We start from the raw sequence: 22,388 nt of genomic DNA, 5'->3' as shown, positions 1-22,388 counted from the left end.
GGCTGGGATTCATGGTCCAGCCTCATCCATCCTTGCCTTACCATCCCTCTTCTCCACTACAGGCTGGCAACCACACGTTCAGCCCTTCCACACATCACAGACATACAGATAGCCTGGTACTGCCTCACTGGAGGACAACTGGTTAGAGAAAAGGTCTGAGAGGGAGTAGACAGGACTGACAACCACTTCAGACTGAGTATGAAACCTCTGCTAATAACCACTGCATGAGGCACGATTCCACAGAGCTCACTGTGTATTTTTCAGTATAGGACTACTAAAACAGGACATCCCTTGCTTCCTTCTTGCTCCTACTTAGAAACATCAAGAAAGTCTTCATGCAGTGACCTCTCCAAGCCAGTTCTAGGGAAAGAGAGTGCACAAAACAAATGTAACACTGACCATTTTTATCTGGCAAAATTCTGATGCCTCTGGACTGCCAATAGCATCTTTTAACATTGGCTTTCATGATGCCCTCCAAAATATCTGGTAGGTCAGAAGGCAGTCACCTCTGCCAAACACATATCAGGGTTTGCAGCATAGGTCACTGAGGCCAGTATTTCTTTTTCCCTAATGTGGGTAACTGGAGGCAGAACAAATGTCTTAAGAGAGAAATATCATGACCAAGAGAGCCTAATGGAATACAACTACAGCTGGGATGATCAGGAGCTTCCTAATTGGCATATAAGTGCACAAAAGTAATCTTTTGGGGAGAAGGTCTACTTTCACAACAGTAGACCTACTAAAGATTGTGAGAAAACACTCTGCTTTTTAAATATATATGTATATTATCAGGATTTTATGTAAGGTTTTATATATGTATACGATATATGATAGCTTGAATTCCTTTGTTCATGTTTTCTTTAAAGCCAAAGTTTTATTGATCAGCATTAACAAGCAAAAATAAACAGCCTCTTTAAAAAAAAAAAAAAAGGTACTTTTTATTGTACTTATGTTCAGTTGGAGAAGGAAACACATAATAAAATTAATTGATTTTTCATGAGTTTCGTTTCTTACTGACAAAGTGCGTATTTTGATAAGGACTTTATCTCCCCTTCCTTGATCCTACACTGAAGTCATGATCCCGTACTTTGGACATCAGTCTGTTGCCATGGAAATGATCATAATATCGCTCAAAAAAATGAAGTATTATGATTTCACTGCAGGATCAAGGAGAGATAAAATGATAGGCTGCAAGGGATCAAGTCTTCAAGCTGCAAAAGCCTTAGTTACTAACAAAAAGAACATTTATGAAAAACGTCCAATGTAAATTCCCTTACATCTTGCAATGTTCAAAAATTATTTTTCCCCCTATTTATTTTTTAAAGCACTAATTTCAGAGATCATAAGCACTCCGTTTCTCTTCTTTTGATCTGCGGTCCCACCCTCAATTTGAAATGCACCTTTTCTATGAATGGATCCTGGTCATCTTTCATTCCATTCCTATTCAGTGCCCACATAGAACCTTCCCACCCAATGTGTTGTACCACATTATTACTTAAAGGACTAACATTTTATTCAGAAAAATTAATGCAATTGAAAACAATCATTTAGTTCGGGTGATGTGTGTGATGGGAAAGGTTGGCACGTGCCAGATCTTACTTCGAAATGGAAACAGTACACGGCTAGCATAACACAGATATCATTAAGTTCCCTCTAAACCTCAAAGCACATACTTTTAGACACCAAGTATTCCCAGTACTGTAATTTACCTCTAAAGAGGTAAAATGAACCCTCCTGTTCATTTTCACCATCTGCCACAGCACTTCTTCGTAGTTGTTAAGAACAATGTTAGATCTTTTCCGAGAAGTTCAGGGAGCCAACCCGAGAACACACTCTTCAGAGATGTCCAGGCCACTTTCAGATGTCACACAAATCCAAAGGTCCAGACTTTGAGGCCTTCTCTTGTATCAAACACTTACTGAAACCTGAAGCTTCATCCCCAAAGGCCTGCACAGATGAATTAAAAACTCAGAATAAGTTTTCAAAGTCTCAAATTTTAATGGCTCACAAGGGGACCTGCAGGAAGGTAGGTTCTACTGTACTTCACTGATGTCATTCCCGATAGGAGCAACAACATCACAAGGGCAACAAACACACTTTGAAAGACTCCAGAAGAGAGTTGTGACCTTAATAATTTGCTTTCAGGCCTTATCTGTTTTGACGAGCTCTGTTCTAGTGACCACTTTGAAGGGTTGCCAAGAGCCAGAGAAGGGAAGAGAACAGGTGCTGCTAACAGAATTCAACTTTAGACTTTGAGCTTTAACAAGCATGACTTTCTCCCAAAATCTGTCAGCTTTGGCAGCTCTCTTAAGAGCTCCTTTCCACATATCCCACATCAAACAGTTTCCCCTACAACCCTGTCACAAGAAGAAAATAGGATTTGTAGTGGTAACAGACAATACAAAAGGTGCTGGAAGAAAGATTAGGGAGAAAGGAGGAAAAGAAATGGTTGAGATAAGAGTGTTCTCCTTCATGGGTTCTCTCATTTTCTTTGGGATGGAAAAAAAAGTCTTTATTTTGAACCCCAACATAAACACTTAAACATACGCATAAACAAGCTTATGAGCTTGTGATTGCTTCTGAATTCACACAAATACAGCTTGAGTTTCTCAACATTACTAAATCTTCCAAGTGAGAAAGCCTAGAGCATCTGTATTACATACCAAAAGACTATTCACTCCCATTAAGAAATCACTGATTTTTTCTGCCTCCAGATGTGTTTTAAGCTGCTGGGAAGCCTCAGAATTGAGCAGATTAATGCATTCTAAATGTCATTTGACAAAGGGCACTGCCGCCAATGGTTCATTCACATTGTACGGATTTAATTATCTAAATGAAGTACACTCCAAGAAGTGCACGTTGGGCTTTTTTTGTTCTTTGCAGTTGTGTTTTATTGTTGTTTTTTCTGTTATCTTTAAAAACAAAAAAACACTCCACTTCAGTTTGTATTTTTCCATTCTAATTGAAATTAATTTCCCTGGCTGTTTTATTTTTGAAAACACCTGGAACAGGGCTATTATTTCAAAGAGGTAATTATGAAATTAGAAAGATAACTACGATACTTACTTCTTTAATTACGGATATAAATAGGGACTTTAATGCAGAAATTGCTTACAGACATCTTCCTGGATTGCGCTGGAAGAAAACTGCAGAATCTGCTGCTCATCTAATTCCAAGGAGATACGAACCAAGATGAAATGAAGAGGTTGCTATATCTGCTGGAGTTCTGTCTGAAACTCTGACAAGGCCCTTGCCTCTCATCGTTCTGCTTTGGCAACCAGAGCAAAAATTGCTGGTTTTGGTTTTGCCACACAGGAGTGTGCTAAAGGAAGGTGACACTGGTGGTGTTTAAGAGCAGGTGAGATAAGCCCACCCCAGGCACAAAATGGCCACAGTTGGTGTGGGGCTGCCCAAGGCCTTTGGGTCTTCTCCCAGGCCCACAGCACTGTGCATTTGGGTCTCCAGACCAGGAACACCCAGCATAGACCTGAGAGACAGCAGCAACACAGCCAACAATCAGAGCTAAGTGCAGTTATTCACCAGTCCTGTTCAAAGCCCTCTGTTATTTTAGCCGGCCGTAGCAACAGCGATAATTAGGCACTCTTAACACAGCACAGTGCTTTTCAGAAATCAAGGCCCTTTCCTCCTCCACAAGAGCCGTGTCAAGGGGCAGCTTCCACTAGTGCTGGCTGCTGACCCCTCTCTGACATGACTTGATCGTTTGCAGTTATTGATCTCAGCTCTTTTTTCTCCCAAGCCACCTGCCAGGTAATAAAAATCTGCATCAGAATGCAAGGCACACAGGGTGCTGAGAGCCAGCAGCAACATTTGTCTTACAGACCTGGAAACCTGGCAGTGTCGATAGGGGCCAGTTATCACAGCGCTGTGTGATCTTTCTGCTGAGGCTGTAAATAACTTCCATCAGCATCCGAATAGGGACAGAGAGAATCTGCCACATTAACTACAGAAGCGAAGTGCTGCTTTGTCAATGGCAGAAGACACTGTTAAGCAACATAAACAGCGTTGACAAGATCTCTAAAGACTCCCTGAGTTTAAAAGGGAAGGTTTAGGATGCTGAACTTTTGATGCACCATCATTAATCGAGCCTTGCCTTTCTTCTGAATGTGTTTGTATGCATGCCCAATGCAAGCATTTCAAAATGTTTTAATTGAGTCCTATAAGGGTACATGACATTTCACTCCTAGTCTCACTCAGATGGCAAAATTCTGGATCCTTTTGCTCTCCAAAGCACCTCCATATGCCAGTGGAAACAAACAGATCCACTGTTTGAGATAAAAGCATGTGGGCGCTACAGGGATCTGCCTCTTTTCCTACTTACTCTTTCCTCCAGTGTGCAACCCCAGCAAGTGCTTTACATGGCTTTGTACCTGCATTAAGCCCCACCTTCCAAAAGCCCACATTGTGCCAATTTTACACTGAAAAGTCAGTGTAGTAAGCCAGCATAATGATGTAATAAAAGTGATGAAGAACTAGAGTTAGTGCCAATGCTTTTGCCAAAGAAGTAAGGCTTACAGATCTGACTGACTGCTTTTCCTATTCCCATTCCAGATCTCTAGCCCTGAATGAGCTAAAGTAAGCTGCAAGAGAAGACAGATTCAGTAAAAATTAGGCAGAAAAATAAGGGGGGGGGGAGAAATAAAGGCAAACTCACAACAGCTGTTCTTCAGCGTGGCACACAGATTTACACAGATCCAAAGTGTGGAAACCAAAGCAAAACAAAGCGAAGGTCCATGCTTACAGAAGAAACTAGTTAGTCTGGGTCTTTGAGGGACAAACTAGACCATACATTTTACAAGGAAAACCCAAACTCCAAATGCATTTTGCTAATCCTCAGACCTTCAAAGATCTTTCCTGCAGTTCTGCCTGTCTCATCACCTGGAGTCTATTAAACATTGTTCACTGAAGAAACTATTCGTCATGAGGGTGAAATTTGCTGAATTTACTAGTGTTTTATGAATCTACAAGAACCACAATCTAGAAGACACATCAGGACACCTTTGATCCCATTTTGCTACCTTACATAAATCAGCTGTAAGCTCAAAGGTGGAGTGGTTTTGTACAGTCTCTTCATTTTCAGCAAGATACATTGAAAGTAAGCCTGGAATATGAACGTATTTTTATGCCAAGTGTATTGGCTAGCTTTGGGAACTGATAACACACGTACCAGACTTCCATTTCATCTCAATTTCTTTTATAGATAGTGATTAAAGCCTGTTGTAGTTAAAGGGGTTTCTGAACGCACATATAGAATGATTCAGTGGTTTCGCTCAAGTTTTTGGATGACAGTGGTCCATTCTAATACCACTAAGCTCAGGAGGGATGGGGCAGGGGAAGAGGGAAGTAAACTTATATTTAATCTCCATGAGTAACTATCTCTCAGTAATTGTCACTGAAGCATCCCTGGTGGTGTAGACACAGAAGTTGACAAGACAGTGGGCTTTTTCCTTATTAATACATTCAGATCTAGAGGACCTTTTCTTGCTATCCCAATCTAGTCCCTTTAATAAACAGTAAATTATCTGTTTAGAAATAATCTTTGCTTCAGTCTAGTTGTTTAAAGCATTGCATCAGGAGACATTTTACTCATCTTCTTACTTCAGATAGATCTACGATGCACAGATAAATGGATGGTCATATATTTAAGGAAGATTTTAAATGCATTTTTTAGTAGATGTCAAAAAGGATAGCATTTTATAACCAAAAAATGAACACTGGAAAAAAACAGAAGCAGACATGCTGAGAAAAGTCCAGTCTGCTGTTTTTGTAGATCACAGAATAATTTGACATAGGTTAGGAAATTTCTTTTAACCACTGTCTGTGCCGCCCTTAAACCTTAATGGAGTACAAAGATTACCTTCCAAAACTTAGGACCGCATATTACTTAAGCTTTTCTGGCCAAGTTTTTTCCTCTTTTCTTCAACATGATTAGAAATATGAAAAGATTTGAACCACTGGAACTAAGGACTGAGTTCTCCTTTACACAAAAGTAAAATGAGGCAGAACTCCAAAGAGAACACATCTCCAAAACTGAATAGATTGCACCAAACAATCCTTATCTTGAGGTTATGTTTTCCTACTGAAAAACAATAAAAAAACTCACTTATCTAACAATTTCAAATGGGTAGCTTATGAGATCCAGCACTTTGGGGCCACAGAATATATATATTTTTTAAATGAACTGAATTTATGAAAGTACTTACATTGCATCATTACTCTCAGAGCTAAAATCCTTAACTTAGAATAGAGACTTGAAGCTAGATTTGCTCCTAAAAGCAAGATTTTTCTGGGGAATGTAGTTATTAGTTATCTCCCTGGAAAGTTGCAACTCAGAAAACTTCACTCAATTGCAGCCTTTTCCTGGAAGAAATTAAGCTCCTTATTCATTTTCTTATTTGACTGGAAATTGTCATATCTGAAATACTTCTTCAGAGCCTGCCCAGGAAGGCCACAATGGTAATGGTGCAAAGCCAGGCTGGAATGAGCGCAGCTAAGGCTGCACCCCAGCTCTTCTTTCCATTGTCTCTCTTTAGGGAGATTCAAAACTAATTCTCCAAAATGAGTGTTGCACACACCTGCTTAAATGGAAGGCACCCAAAGCTCTGCCTCTTGAAGCTGTGATACCATGCAGGAAGGAACCCTCAAGACATCAAGGACTCAAGTCCCTGCCCTGTCCTCCACAGAACCTAAGAGGGGTATCTTTTCTGTATTCTGTTACAGAGGCATGCAATGCCAGTTTTTTTAGTCAAGAATCCTCCCACCATCATCCCCATTGGGAAAAATAAAATAAAATAAAATAAAATAAAATAAAATAAAATAAAATAAAATAAAATAAAATAAAATAAAATAAAATAAAATAAAATCACATATAGCATTAGTGGAGGCCTCTCCACCAAGTACCCAATCCAGAACCAGTAGAAGCAAAAAAAGCACCTTCTCTCCTAGACTTTTTACTCAGATGTAGCAAAGGAGTTTCCTACAGCCTGTCACCTAATGCAGAACTCAGCAATGATGAAGTAACACAAATCAGTATCACCCAAGGATTCTACCTTGTTTATCATACAAGATCTACAAATTCTGCAAATTTAGACCGATTTCAGTAACTGCATCTTCAAAAGCCAAGATGGTACACATACTACACTGTCACATTGTTGCATGACCTCTAACACCCATTGTATTTCAAATTATTTTCCAGCATTACTAATGCTGAAGAGCACATATTTTCAAGTTCTCATTCCCTTTTTCTTTTGAGATACTTTGATGACTCATATTACGAAGTTTTATTACAACACAAGTATGATTCTGCTCTATCAACACTTGCATTCAAACTGGATCCCCAGTGAATTAAAAGTCATATACTTCACATACAGCTGCAGAGCCTGATACAGCTCCTCTACTGAAAACTGAGTCACTTCCAGATGAGACTTGAAGCCAAGACAGTGTTAGAAGACTCGCTCAGTCTTCTGTGCACACACACACAACCAGACACAAAGCTCTCCCAGTTTCAGCACTATTCTTTTTATAGGCATTTTATAAAATCATTGAGCTTTGTTTTTTTTTAAGTGACATTTCTGACACCAGCAGCCAAGAAAAAAAAATAAAACTGAAGTTAAAGCTGTTGTTCTACATTTAATGTGCTGCATTGTGAGGCAACACGGGTCACACATCTGCATCTGTCACTTTGAAATGCGTCTGGCAGGTCTTGACAAAAAACAAAGATCAATAAGGTAAAAGGCATAGCTGGACATTACAAGCAGTGCTGGCCATCACCGCCTGGTCCCCAGGCTGACAACACTTGTGCACTCTGTGAAATGTCCTAAGTTGCAACAAAGCCTCCTATGCAAGCATGGTTTTTGTTTTAGTTTGGTTTTCTGTCTTTGTTCACTTTTCAAAGCTCATTCTAACATGGTTTCATAACCAAAAAAATAAAAAAGATAAAGTTTCTTGTTTTGTATAATTTGGCTTCCTCAGATTTGCTAATTCTGCTGAATTCTCCTAGTAACTGCCTCACTATGTAGCACGCAGCAGAGGTCTGATACCTTCCCTACTGAGACAAGTAGCATTGCCTTCTCCTTTGGGCTCTCCATACTCTTCCAAATTATTCTGATTGATATAGACCTCGATCCATGCTAATTATGCAGAGCTTCCCTTATAAAGTGTAGTTGCCATAGGAACAGTACCGGGTGAACAGGTGCGTGGAAAGCTGTGATATATTAAATGACAGCTACCCTCTGCCACTGCGATGCAGATTGCCATTCTCAGGGTTTATCTATAGCAGGTAGTAATTAATCTGTGTGAATCTCATTTCATTGAGAAGGAAAAAACAAAAACGCACAGAATCATTAGCAAGATTCCTAATTACATCCATACCTTTGATTCTCAGAATTTTGTTGCCATCGGACAACCCTAACACAGAACTACTGGATTATTATTTGTGTGGAGCTGTCATTATGAGAAACTCTAAGCTGTCGCCTGTAACAAATACCTTCTTACAGCTACCACATTAAAACTTGCATTAGCGTTGCTGCAGTGGAGCAACAAAATAGTTTTTACCCTTTAAAAAAGTAAAGAAACAAAAAGGAGATATAAGCTTTAGTTGGCTTTTAAATGGAGGCTCCTAATTCTGGAATGGGAATCAAGTGTACAGAAACCTGAATTTAGCCCAGACACCAACTGTTTCTGTGCCTGAAGCAAGCCCCTTAACCTCCGTTTCTCAGTCACTGTCTCTCAGGTGTTAGGTGAACTAAGAGCAAACAGTCTGAAAGCACTTCAAAGATGAAAAAACGACTCGTTATGCTATGAAAGGGATAAGCACTGTAATTTAAATGACTGCATGAAGTAGACTTATCTACCAGGCATACCAGGCATGACTCAGCCTGGTGTCTTAGAGCTGCTTGCGTAAAGTAGATAAGCTTGAGAAGACAAAACTAAACTACATTTTCTGTGGCTGATGAGAACAATGATTCTCATAGCGAGGCAATACTAGCACCAGGTAGAGTACGTGGATCTTGCCTGTGTCTCAGTTTTCATCCTCTTGCTTTCTTATTATTATGTTTATGATCACAGCAAACACTCCAAGAAAATAGAAGTGATAGAAAATGATCACAGTCTCAAAACACTCTTCTAAAAGTTTTGTCAGTACACATCTCAGATGAAAACATACAGTGATTCCCAGTCGCTGTTAGGGATGCCGTTGGAAACATTCTTACAGGCAAGTGTTAGAATCACAGCAGTGTTATGGGATACCCTGCAGAACATTATTCTAGAAATCATGCAAAGGATCCACATCAAGATTTAATTTCAGCTACATTCCAAAACAGCATTTCGTTCGTGGTTCACCAGGTTCATATTAGAACCCTGTAGGCAACAGGTAAACTTGCAGTTCTAAGATAAAGCAAAAAATCACAATGATGTAGCAATTACTCATTTCTTGAATAGACCCAGTTAAATCACAGCATGAAAAATGAAGGCTACATTGGTATATGCCTAACCTGCTGGGAAATCCTCCCATGATAAAATCCTTCTTGAGAATATAAATATTTCACAGAAATGGGTTACACATGGTCTGAACCCTGATATTAATCACTGCCTACTCAGACCCTGACCTAGTTTTTAAGCTAAGCACATTCCACCTTTGCAACAGGCTCTACCAAGCTTAGTTCTGATGCTGGATAATACAGGGCAATAGAGAGAACATAACTCCTGCTATTGAGAAACTAAATCCCCTTTTACTGAGTCTTATACTAGACCTGCCTATATTTGATCAAATCCAAGAGATCTGACGAACATGAATTGAAATTCATTAGCAGTGTTTCCACATCATTATAGAAAATGAGGTCTCAGAACAATGGAAATGAGTTACTCTTGCAGACGAGACTGTTTCCACATCCAGGCTTGCGTGCTAAAGCTTTCTTCCAATTGGCCAGGAAGACCCACACCATTCTTAGTCTCAAGCAGATATTGCCCTGTTAGACCAGGCACAGCTGGAGAATGGGATGCTGTAACTTTAACTGCTGCTTGTATCCAGCATGAGTCAGGGACACTGAGCAGCCTGCAGACAGTTTATATGTGCTTTGTACCAGTTAAAATGTTGCTAAACTGGGCAAACCCAAACAGATTTCATCCTACTTCACGCAGCAAGAGAGGCCTGAGTATTAATGCAAAACTTTAGTTGGCAGGATATCAAACCTGAACCTCTCAAATCAGCTCATTGCTCAAAAATCCCCATTCAGGCCAATTTTTTTCCTAAGTGTTCCCTGCCTAATTAAAGATCCCAACCTAATTCACAGGTCAGAATTCCTCATGTTTTCCTACATCTGCCACAGGCCTCAAAAAATGAAAGAACACAGAGGCCAGCTTGGCAATTGGGAGCTCACATCTACTGGATGTTAACATGTAACCTCACAAGTTTCATCAGTTCCTTCAAAATCACTTCTTTTATCCCCAGTACCTGAATTGTCAGCTAGGAGAAGCTGCTGATAGCTTCTGAAGCTTACTGCATTACGTACTTGGTCTTCAAAACCAAAACCACATGGAGAACTGACCTTTGTAAACATGCTTTTTTCACTGTCTCTTCCTGATGCTGCTCCTTTGCTTACTGCACCTCACCATGGAGTCTAGTCCCAGTCAGACTGCAGCTTCCCCCAATAGGACCTCTCTCATTTTTAATCACACAACCACAGAACAGCAATAGTTCATAATGTAGTATATAACAGAGTTATGGTCAATCAAGGACATGGGCAAGAAAAGCACTGAATGGAAAGAGAAAATACTTCATTCTCCCCACCTCTCGCTAAGAGATGTTGGGGGGAAAAAAAAAAAAAAGACAAATTCTTTTACACCCAGGAGCTTGTCTTTTTTTTCCTTCCAACTCTACCCATTAGTTTAATAAAAGACAGTACTTGCTTTGCCTAATAATTATTAGGTCTAATGTCAAGAGAGTTAAGGTCTTAGTTAAACTCTATTTAAGCAGGATTTTAAATTTAAGCATGCAAACTTAGCACTCTTTACTGTGAGAGATCCCTTGTGTGCCTGTGTAAAAGAAGAAGGTGAACTGTATGGGTCACTGCTAGAACTCATTTAGAAATAGCAACCTGGATTATTTTTTTCTCCTCTCCCTTAGCAAAACCAGAAATATTAAAATGCAACACATGATTTCCACTAAGGCATTGGTTTTTACATGAAGCATATCAAGTACTCCATTTTGAACGCCTCCTCAGGGTCTCCCTTCTAAAGAAGCATCATGCAGTTCTAAGCTAAGGACCATACAACAGCCCTCTTCTGCAAATTCACATTCAGCTTGTGATTACTGTGTCACTTTTTCTAGGTGACACGACGTTTCTGCATCCAGAGGACAAGAGGAAAAGTTTTTCTGTTCTGCTAACGCAGGTTCCAAAGGTCTGATTCCTTATGAATCCATAAAAACAATCTCACAAGAGTTAACGCAGAATCAAAACTTATCACAGACTGATTACACCGCTGGGAAAATTGTCAGTAAAGGAAAAAGGGACCCACTATAATAACCCACATTCAAATTCCACTGCATGGCTGAAAAAGAGTCAGCTAGAATGACATCCAAACTAAACTTAGATTTGTGCAATCTGTGGAAAATACGTAATAACCATCAAGGTTTGGGTCCAGCAAACTTCTGGACAATTAAGGAAACCTTTTGTTGTTGTTTTGTTTTTAAATCAACAGGATTAACAACACACAGGAAATGGTCTTTATGAAGAAATCCAAGGCCTGCCTATCCAACTGTCTGTACAATTCATTGTCCGGTTTACTTCATGCTAACTTTGTCTTTCAGCCAAGCCAGCAAAGAGTTTCTCTATAATATTTACAAGAAAGCTTCGTTTCATTTCAGTCCTTTCCCCCAATCCCAAAAGGAAACTTCTCTTTTCTTCACTGAACACACTCCCCTTTTACATTGCTTTGATAATTCCCACTTCATCGGCCTTTGTCAGAACTGTCATCTTTTCACTTCTGGAAAACCTTACTGGGATGTATCTCGGGACATGGCATCAGTGACACTTTAGTGACCACAGAGTTTGCTGTTGAATGAGCCCAACCTGCTGACCCTCAGATTAGAAGTTAGGTACCACAGCAGGTCTCTGCTAGAGCTTCAGAGCAAGCAGCAAAACAGTAAAACATTTGGTAGGGAAAGGAGAGGCATCATCAAATAGCACAAACTTTCAATATATGCAGAGACAGGAGGAAAGCTATCCATTGCAAATATTGTATCATTTCGGTTTATTTTCCAATCAGCCTCATCTTTCTCTTGCTTACCAGATTACTGCAAGGCACGGCTGCAGTTGTCCCAGGGCTCCCAGGCTCTGAAGGCAGCTTTCACTGAAGAGAATGGATTTTCCTCATAAGGATCCTCACCCTGCCTGGAAACTCTCAGTCAAGCATGCTCTGTGTGCCATGCACCCTGAACCAACTAGTTTAGACCATGCTTGTTTAGACAAAGAAAAAGGAAAGATCAGATCAAATTTCACTGGGATGTTTGAAGCCACTGAGGACTGCCAGTCCCACAGATGGCAAGCCTAGAAGAAACAACCAGCAGAAAAAATTAAGGGCACAATTATCTCAGAAGATACAATTGTTACAAGGTACGAGTGCACTGTATCCTAAAAATTTATGAAGAAACTTAAATTTATATTTATATACATGTATGTATGTATATATATATATATATATACACATACATACATAAAATAGATATTCAAAGAGAAGAGATGAGAATTCAGAGCCATCAGCTGCTATGGGACATCGATAGTCCATTGTGATGCAATTCCTGATCATTTTAGCTAATAAGCCAATAGATTGATCTACCCATGCAATCCCTGCAAACCCAGCTCTGTGCTCAGCAGGCATTTTGCAGAGGATATTGCATCTTTTTTACTGCAGCTTGAAGTAGATCAAAATTCAACCTCAGCAGAGGCACAACCAACAGCTGCTGCTCCCTAGCACAGAAAAAAGCCATTGGAGTGCTTTACAAAGCTAACCTTCTCAAGCTTGTGCCTGTGACCTGCTCCCCTCTCCATTCTGACCTCACCCAGGAAGCTTGCCTTCCTTGTAGCACATTCATTTTGTCTCTTTTGCATGGGTTGTACAGGCTGCTGTGTTTTCTTTTCCATCCACATCTTCACCCTCATCCTTCCCCCTACCTTTTTTTTTTACTTCTTTTTTTATACTGTGCAGGCAAGCTGCCAGCATTAACACTTTGGTTATGGACTAAGCTCAATCACTGGCCGGTTTCAATACAAATCCCTGAGCTGCTCTCCTGGGGGAAACAGGTTCTTCACTCCCCACTCCTCATTCAGTTTTCCCTCAGGAAACACCTGGCAGGGAACAGGCAGGGACTGGCACTGTACCCCGGAAGGACAGAGGAATAACTGGCTCAGACACTGCCCTCAGACCCAATGCACCTTCGTTCAGTGATAAATAAGGTAAGCAAATAAAAAAGCAGGGGAGAAGTTTCTCACCGCTTGCCCTACTCTGCTTTTGGGACATGCATCCAAATAGCTCAGAACTGTTCATACAAACACCTCATAGTGTGCACATCTCCATTAAATCAACACAGAAGCTTTTCCAGATAAATCTTCTCTGGAGAACAAACTTGGAAAACACGTGATTCTATTTCTTTCCTCACCTCATTAATTAATGTGGGAGCGTTGTCTGACTCCCACATCCAGATCTGCTGCTGAACTGGTCTCTCTGGGCTGCTCTGCACATTGAGGCTCTTCTCACACATTACCACATGCCTCCTGCTCATCGAGATTCAAGTGCAAAACTCACACATCTATTTTTTTGTCTGTTTACCGATCAAGACGAAGGTATCCTAAATTGACCTTTTCAGGAATTGCTGTCTTTAATACAGTTACTCCTCTAAGAAGCCCAGCCCTACACAACCCTATCAGAGTAGAGAAACAAAACAAAAAAGGGAGAGTGGTGCCCAAGGTTCATGTTCTCCTCCACCTGCATACAAACCATTCTCACTGGATTCTGTCCTTGAAGCAGCTTTTACGCCAGCCTGCAGCCCGCTGTCTCTTGGGCAGAGTGCTTGTACTTCCAAACACAAACACCTTCCAGCAGGAGAGCAACTCTCAGCAGTTCTCCTCTACTCTTGTTGTCTCAAGCATAGCAACCTTGTTTAGTACGACTGAATATTAAGACAGTCTTAAAAACATGTTCTTATCTTCCTCCTTGCCCCACAATTGCTTCTAACTAATGTCTTCACTGATGTAGCAAAGTTATAAGCAATTAGTAAGTTCTAAATAAGGTGATTTGGCTTGCTGCAGGTTTTTGTTCTGAATTTAAAACTTAAGCATTTTTTCAGTGCCAGCCCGTTGCCTCCAACAGTCAAGACAAACAACCAAGGAGCGAGTTTTAGGACTGAGTCTCCCCTCACCTTAAGAATTCTAATCCACACCTTTTCACAGCACCCAGGTATACCTTGCCAGTGCCTGATTATTCCAGGTCACTCAAACCCTAGCTAGTGTGCGCACAACTCACCAAGGCAGACTGCTGGCTTCTTGCCCCCTCAAATCATCTTCCCAGCTCCAAGGCAGTCACAGGACACACTCAAGATGTGTTTCATGAATAAACTTGTTTGGAGTCACAATGCCCAAACAGGTCACAGAATTAGTCCAAGAAATAAACTGATGTGGGGCAGAGGGAGTGACGTCTTCTTTTTCACCCAGGTCATCTCAAGAGTCTGCTTTCCAGCACAGACCTGCAAACTGCAGCACAAGGCACCTGAACCACATGCCAGCTTTCTCCCTGAGGAAAATAGATAGCAGAGCCAATCCGACTCCTTCAGAGAAGAGCAGCTAGTCAGACAGAAGGAGAGAAGGGACTACTAAAAGCTGAGCCAATCCAGCAATAGGAAGCCAAGTCAAATCCATAAAGATATGTCCTTGGTTTTGGATTTTGGCTTGTTTTAAGGATTTTTCTCGGTGGTGTTCATGTTTGGTGAACTTTTTGTTGCTGTTGTTCTTGTGTTTTGTTTTTTAAAGATAGTGTTCTTGAAGAGTTAAACTCACTCAAGTTCATTTTACAATGAAATCGGAATGTTTTAGATGGAAACAACCTCTTATAAGTGTAATCCTATATTCCTAATAAGCAGAATTAACAGTTCTAGGACCATTGTTCTCTCACACACTGTAATGGAGAGCATTATACCAGCAATGGACCATCTGGAACAACAGGCAGGGAGAGCCTTGGAGGATCAGAATGGACAACCATTTGCAGACTACATGGTTTTGGGGGAGTGAGACTTTAATAGCAGAGTGCAAGCATCTGTTTTCCCAGATACATGATCTGATTTGAACCATGACTCTTTGATACTGGTACCTACTGTTTTACTAGAGCCAAGTGGCTCTAAACAATGTCTATTCAGTTACTGCTAGAGAGAAATAAATTAACAAGCTTATTTTCAATAAAGTTTAGAATTGGAAGAAGAATTTACTTATGTTGTGTAAATCTCCAGCTAGAAATTAAAATATCTGGACTTGGTTTAATTACATTTTGAATGTGGCCCCCAATAGGACTCTGTAACCTTTAGGGTTTAATAACTTCAGCTCATTTAATGTCCTTTCATTACATTACTGTAGCAATCCAAGAGTAAGGTTTGAAAACTAAAACTCTGTGCTTCCTCCTGGGCTTTCCCATATGTTCACCATCTTTAGCTTAGACTCCCAGGATACTCACGCCAAGTCTTACAAAATTGCCTTAGCAGAACAGAAAAATATCTTCTTTCACTTTATTCTATATACTTATTCTTTGTAGAGGAAGGAAAGGGGAAAAAAAGTTTGCCAAGCAATGCTCTGCTGAGTACCTACAGAAGATCCTGCCTAACTTCATGGAGAAAATCCAGGCAGCTCTCCTCATCCAGCCCCAGGAGTAGGTCAGATAGCAAGGTACAGGCCCAAGACTGGCTGCTATGTTATGACCTGTTAAAAGACAGATTGCCCGACTTAAAACCTGCCACTAATAACCATGAATTTGCAAAACTCTGGATGAAGAGTCATAGAATTAACCAGACTGGAAGAGGCTTTTGGAGGTTGCATAATCCAACCATGCTCAAAACAGGGCTAACTTGCCCTAGTTGTAACAGCAAAGGACCCATTTGACAAAGTCTCCTACAGCACCTCCACTTCTCTCCTATGCATTATGTCAAATGAAGTGTTTTAGAATGTGGTTCTTGTGCTGACAGGCAGAATTAAAACATCTGGAGACTACATTTTCACATCTATGAACTCTAATGTCAAGGCAAAAATCATACTGGTGTGCAGGAAAGCAGAACCACAGAAATGCAGAGCGGGAGGCCAGTAGATGGGAAGCACCTCACTGCAGGAACCACTCTGTGCTGACACCACAGGTGGGATGCACATCACTGAGCTTCAGAGCTGATGACTGTGATACAAACATCTACTCTCCCTCCATAATCAGTGGAAAGAAATAAACCTCTCAGGCACAATTAATCTGACCTATTTAAGTGTTGCTTTAAGATAGCAGGAATTGCACTCGAGAATCTACTGACTGTCCTGATGTGATCTCCACTGACTCTAAAGAGACATAGTTGTAAGGAGATGAATCCTACCCAGTGATTGCTTTTACTCACAGCAAACCTTAAAATAGAAATAATGTGCATATGTGAACAAAGCAGGGGTGGAATATACCTTTCAAAGCCAATACCACTCAATGGAGACTGTAAAAGGATAGCGTTTCTCTTACAGTGAATAAATACAAATCTGTACAAAAGACTATCTAAAAATACATAGACATACACTTATAAGTGTTTCTCAGAGTTCCTTTCAACTACAATTTCTGCATCTCCAGGCAGCTGTCCCCCTTCATTAACAAGTGCGAATACATATCGAGATGCCTCTGACTCCACAAACAAACTGAATTCATGCTTTTACTTTACAGGGTGCTTTAAGAAAAAATATATATGTGTATATATATATATTTTTTTTTAATGACACTTCATTAATTTTTTTTCCTAAATCCTGCTCATAATAAACTAATTTCTCATGGCCCAATAACAGTGTGGATAGGAGGATGTTCTCTCCATGGATTAACATCAGGACTGTAAGTCCCAGTGCCACAATTTGGCCATGCCCACACAGACAAGTACTCTTCCCTCATTTGCCACTAAGGAAAGATTAGGACATCGTTTAATTTCTAGACTGTTCTAAATCCAGAACTGCTAGAAACAGAAAAGACCAAGATTCTTTTGATTCAGAGCTACTAGATATTGGAAAACACTGTGAAATTAATGCAACAGCCCAGAAAGGGAATGCAGTACATGGAGTGCTAACGCACAGATATAGAGTCTGCTGGCATATTTTTTCTTGTCTAAAAGCAGCCATAAGGAAGAGGAGCTCTTCAAAGCTCAAAGCCCAAGAGGACATAGCAGTTGCAATGCTCCACTACGAAATGAGAAATGCATGCAGGACGTTTCAGCCCTATTGTGAACCTATTTCCTAAGAGAAGGTCAACTCAGAGAGGCACGGAGGGTATTCAAAAGGCAAAAGCTTTTGACCCACAGGAGCTGTTGCTATGCCTGATATGGCTCTGAACAAAGACAACTGTTAAATCCAGGTATTATACACATATAGAGCACTTATACTTGAGTGCATAAAATAGCCACTAGGGCAATTACCATTTAAAACCATAAAGGCAATGTTATAACAGAAGTCTAGTGTTGAACATCCTCTAAATATTATGGATATAAGTTAAGGTTTTAAGCCTGATACCTACTCCACTACAAAATGAACGTGAAAACTGCAGCACCAGACTATAATCCGACGTAGGTTTAATCAAGACTGAAATTTGTCACTACAGACCTACATTTAATTTAACAAATACATAGGTGAAACATCTGTGAATCTACCACGGCAAGTTTCAACTTGATGTTATGCGCCCCATGTTTAACACAGGCCCAAAAGACAAAGCTCTGATGATGGAAAGCCTCAAATCAGGAACAAACAGCTCCAGATTTGTATGGCTTTGTACTGCTGCCACAGCACCCATATATGTCATTTATGTATACAAATCCACTCATACACACTGCTGAGCTATTACCAAATCTTGAAAGGAATTTCCCAGCTGCACAAAAATGAACTACCACTTGGGCTAGCAAATGAATTTGTATGTGCAGCAATAACATCTGATTGATGTCACTGTCACATTCTCTTTAGTTTCAGAGAATTTGATAACCCCATCAGATACTGCTGCTGTGAGGAGAATCCCTATTTGTTAATCCAAATGGCATCTGTTACTGGAAAAAAGTAGAGACATCATTCCTCAAAGATGCAGTTCATATACTGTTGTTCATATATTCCCAGCTAGACATGATTTCAAGTACTCTGAAGATTAAAGAGGAGCTGTTTTGTGTTTCAATTAAGAAACAATTTGAATCAATCAGCTTGCCTGCTCCTAAGGAATTATATTCTCGGTACATATATTTATGCCTACACAAATTACCTTTTGTGCATTCTCCTGAGTGTGTGTGGCATGTAGCTGTGTGTTGAGCTGCCCAGTGGGTGCTGGCAGACACCATACCTCTGTACTCATATTTGGGAGGAAGACGTACCAGCAACTGCCCCTAAGAAGTGTATTTATTGATGCTTGTACGCAAGTATGTCATGATGACCCATCGCTTCAGTTTTTCCTTCTGATCTCTTCCCCTCCCCTGCAAATCTCTGCTGAAGGCATAACAGTCCTTGAAGTATAGTTTTAAAGCAGATAAATGATTTCATTTAGGACTCGCCATAGATCCCTTTTTGTACCCAAGCTATCAAGACCAGACACTATCCTCTTCAATTCTGCTAAAAGAGCAGAATGATACAAGTACAAGAACAGAGGTAAAAGTTGAATATGACAAGATTCATGTTATAGTCAGACATCAATTATATTACAAAAGCATTTTCATTTGTGTCTCTAACAGCTCTAGAAATAAACAAAAGGAAGGCACATATGATTTAAAAGTTACATCCGATTTTTAAAAGCCTGCTTTAAAAGTTCTGATTCCTATAACATATGTAAGAGCATTGAAAGTGGAAGAAGCACATGACTCTAAATAAGTACACGAAGATTTAAAGCAATACAGGGTAGGCAGTGTAACTGCCATTAGTGAAGTTGCAAGAGCAATTGACCTTATAGGACAATGATATTTTAAGTGTCTATAAACTGGTAGTAAAGATGTTTCAACATTAAGTGCCCATATAAGACTTCAATAATGTTTGTGGGGTTTTTTTTGAGTACTTCATGTTTTACTACACTGCATTTCTGGTAATAACAGAGCAAGTAAAACACAGCTTAAGATTTATAGCTTAAGATGGTCAAGAAATAAAGTCAAAGTTTTCTTTAAACGTAAATTATTTCTGCTCTCAAAAAATAACCTTAAATATCCATTGTTCACTATGCTCTCAATAAAGCAGTCTTTAATGAGACACTAAAATTTGTTTGTGGAGACTTGTTTTGTAACAGCACTGAGGACAAATCTATTCTAGCGTCATGTACAACCGTAACAGTGTTCCCTTTAACTTATCATCTTACACTACATTTTTAAATTAGAAAGACCAGATTATCTTTAACTAGCTAGTCAGCTGCAGCTGATGCGCTGAGGACCCCACAACTTCAGGTTTCTCACTCATATTGTGAGAATGGCTCTTCCTTACAGTTTCAAGCACCCAGGACTGACGAATGAAAACCTAACATGATGCACTCTGCCACAGCTACTGAATGAAATCTTGAGTGTGCAAAGCATCTGACCCAAAGCCCAGATGTAGACATGAGAGGCATGCAAAGCGTTTCCATTCAGAAATGAGCATAACAAAGAAACTTTGATTTCCCATGAATCTGACGTCCAGGATGATCAGAAGGGTGAGCGAGCACAGTGATTTTCAACCTGAGATCCATCATCCAGAGACACTGAGCCTGTTGGCCCAAGCCCCATCATCAACTAATGCAATGTGGGACTCTTACAGATGCCATGAATTCTGCAGGTTTCATTAAATGCCAGCAACTGACCAAAACATTCATAGGACTGCTCGTAAGTGTGGAATTTTGAAAGGCACAAGTTTCCCAGCCAATCAGACTAGTTTTCATATCTCCTGAGCATTATGTACCAGCATTTCCTATTTCCCTCTGATATTTTTATAATAGAAATTTATTACAAGAATTTAAATTAGCATCAACAAGATTAGTTAAGAGGTTTGTGACTTTACTAGTTTCTAGAGCATCCCCCTCATGTGATTTGACACGTGGCTGAAATTGGTTAAATTAAGTCAATGAAAAAGGGCTTGCATTACATATTTTGTTCAATTGCATCTATGCAGATTCACAAATTCTTCTTGCTTATAAAATGAAAGAGTCTGAAGTTAAATTGGATTTTATGTCATTTCCTTTAGGTTCTGCCCATAGGTTAGTACAGTGAGGTTACAAGAGTGTTCATGAAGAGCAAAACTGCTTCCCAGTTATGATTCTATGAGACTGGGCTCTTCCTACCTCCTCTCTTCACAGCAACAATGTGAAATTTAATTTAATCTATTTCAGAACTGCAAAGACAAGTACTTTTTTAGCAAAGCATAAGAGGGTTATCACTTTGAAGAACCACATTAGGCACTATAGTTCAGTCTTACACAAGAGATTAATTGACATGTGCTGTAGATTAATCAGAATAAGGCTTTTCATTATGAGTGGCCAAACATAACCAAATCACTTTGGAAGCAAATTACTGACTTGCCTAGAAATATATATGCAACAATTGCAAGTTTATTATTGCTGCTTGATGAAATGAAACAGCCTTTCAAAAACATTTACCTTGATTCTACATGAACCTCCTCTCACCTGCAGAATGCCTACATTAAAACTAAAACTAATCAAAAGCTACTCCACACTCAACAGAGTACTAAGTTGTCAAGCACAACTGGCATTCTCCTCTCAACAGCAGTGCTTGAGTCAAATTTCTGGCTGAAAAGGCTGCATCCTTTCATATACATCCAGTTGATAAACTATGTTCTACAAAGAGAAGTTTAATGAACAGGAAGAAAAGAAATGGAAATAGGAAAAAGAAACCACAGTTCTCCTTTTGTAGTATAGCCTTGTAACAAATAGTGCAGCGAAGAATATAGAAATTCTGATCTTTTGTCACCTGTCAAGGAATCCAAAGGAGGCAATACATGTTGTTGACACTGTGAAACCCAAACTTTTTCGTCTGACTCTCACACCCACTTTGCCCATTTTCCATTTGTTTTTAAATAAGGTCTGGAAAAAGCCCATAGAGCTACCACAGACTAAGAGCACAATTCAGGGCTGTAACACAACAGAAAGCACAACTACAACAGCAGAGGAGCAAGATCACAGGCTGCAACAAGTGAGGATTTGCTCAAACACAGCAGACACAGAAATAAAGAAAAGTAGCTACTTACTTTGAGAAGGCCTCAGGTATACAGGAATCTCCAACAAGATATCCTCACCTTCACCACCAACCCTCAAATGAGGTGTTGGAAAGGGTAGATCTTGGCTCCAGCCCTTCCAATCACTCAGACACATTACATGCACTTAAGCTCCCCTGGGTAGGCCCTGCCTTCCCACCAGGAGCTCCGTCACTGGTGCAGGCTGTGACTCAGCAGTTCTGCTTCAAGAGTATCTATGGGGAATGAAATAGAGAGAAACTTACCAACCACTGCACAGTGAAATTCCACAACATGAAGAGTATTTTCCTGAGTGCCACACCACAAAAGAAAAACCTTCATACACGTGTCCCATTTTTTCATAGGCTATTACTTTTGTTACATGCTTCACCCACCAGAAGGCAAGTTCTAGTTCAAATTCATTTTGATTCAAGTTTAATTAGCATCCTTTTCATGGAAAATTATCCTGTGTAACTGCTGACATGTCAGTGCATCACATACTTGTTGATCTTTGTTTGGAAGCGGAGAAAATACATCTTTATGGCATTTCAAAAGAAAAGTACATCCACGTGGAAAAAAAAAATCACACACTTGACTATAAAACACAAAAGAACTTCACGTGTACCAAAGCAGCAGCATCTGTACACTCAGCCCAGAAAATAATGTTTATTTCCTGTGTTAAGTGCAAGTTTCTAGCACAAATTTACTTGGTGCAATTTTGTTCTGGAAAAAAAAAAAAAAATGTTAAAAACTGTTTGGATACACAGTGAAATCAGATGCAGTACATCTTTATTTTTAATGGAATAATAATTGTACCCAAATTTCATATTCAGCCTTTGAAACATTTACCAGGGAAAAAAAAACAAAAACAAAGGAGTGCTGTGAAGGTTTTTTCAGCATGACTCATATTGCTGTCATAAGAGTAAAAAAGTTTGAATTGAT

At 39.8% G+C, this 22,388-nt stretch overlaps 1 protein-coding gene across 1 annotated transcript in view; it reads right to left on the bottom strand.

Annotated features, from left to right (window-relative positions):
• The window catches only part of LOC146752328 (nuclear pore complex protein Nup153-like), a 128,269-nt gene that overhangs the window by 100,435 nt on the left and 5,446 nt on the right, over nucleotides 1-22,388 (bottom strand). The window contains exon 3 of the mRNA XM_085532009.1: nucleotides 21,462-21,682. The gene's annotated coding sequence lies outside the window, so the exon portion shown is untranslated. The remainder of the gene's footprint in view (nucleotides 1-21,461; nucleotides 21,683-22,388) is intronic.

Source organism: Coturnix japonica, unplaced genomic scaffold (genome assembly GCF_054131305.1).
Source record: "Coturnix japonica strain WE unplaced genomic scaffold, WE-NBRP24 Scf046, whole genome shotgun sequence".
Classification (NCBI taxonomy): Eukaryota; Metazoa; Chordata; class Aves; order Galliformes; family Phasianidae; genus Coturnix; species Coturnix japonica.
The sequence above is the reverse complement of the archived record's forward strand: the minus strand, read 5'-3'. Positions and strand labels throughout refer to the sequence as shown.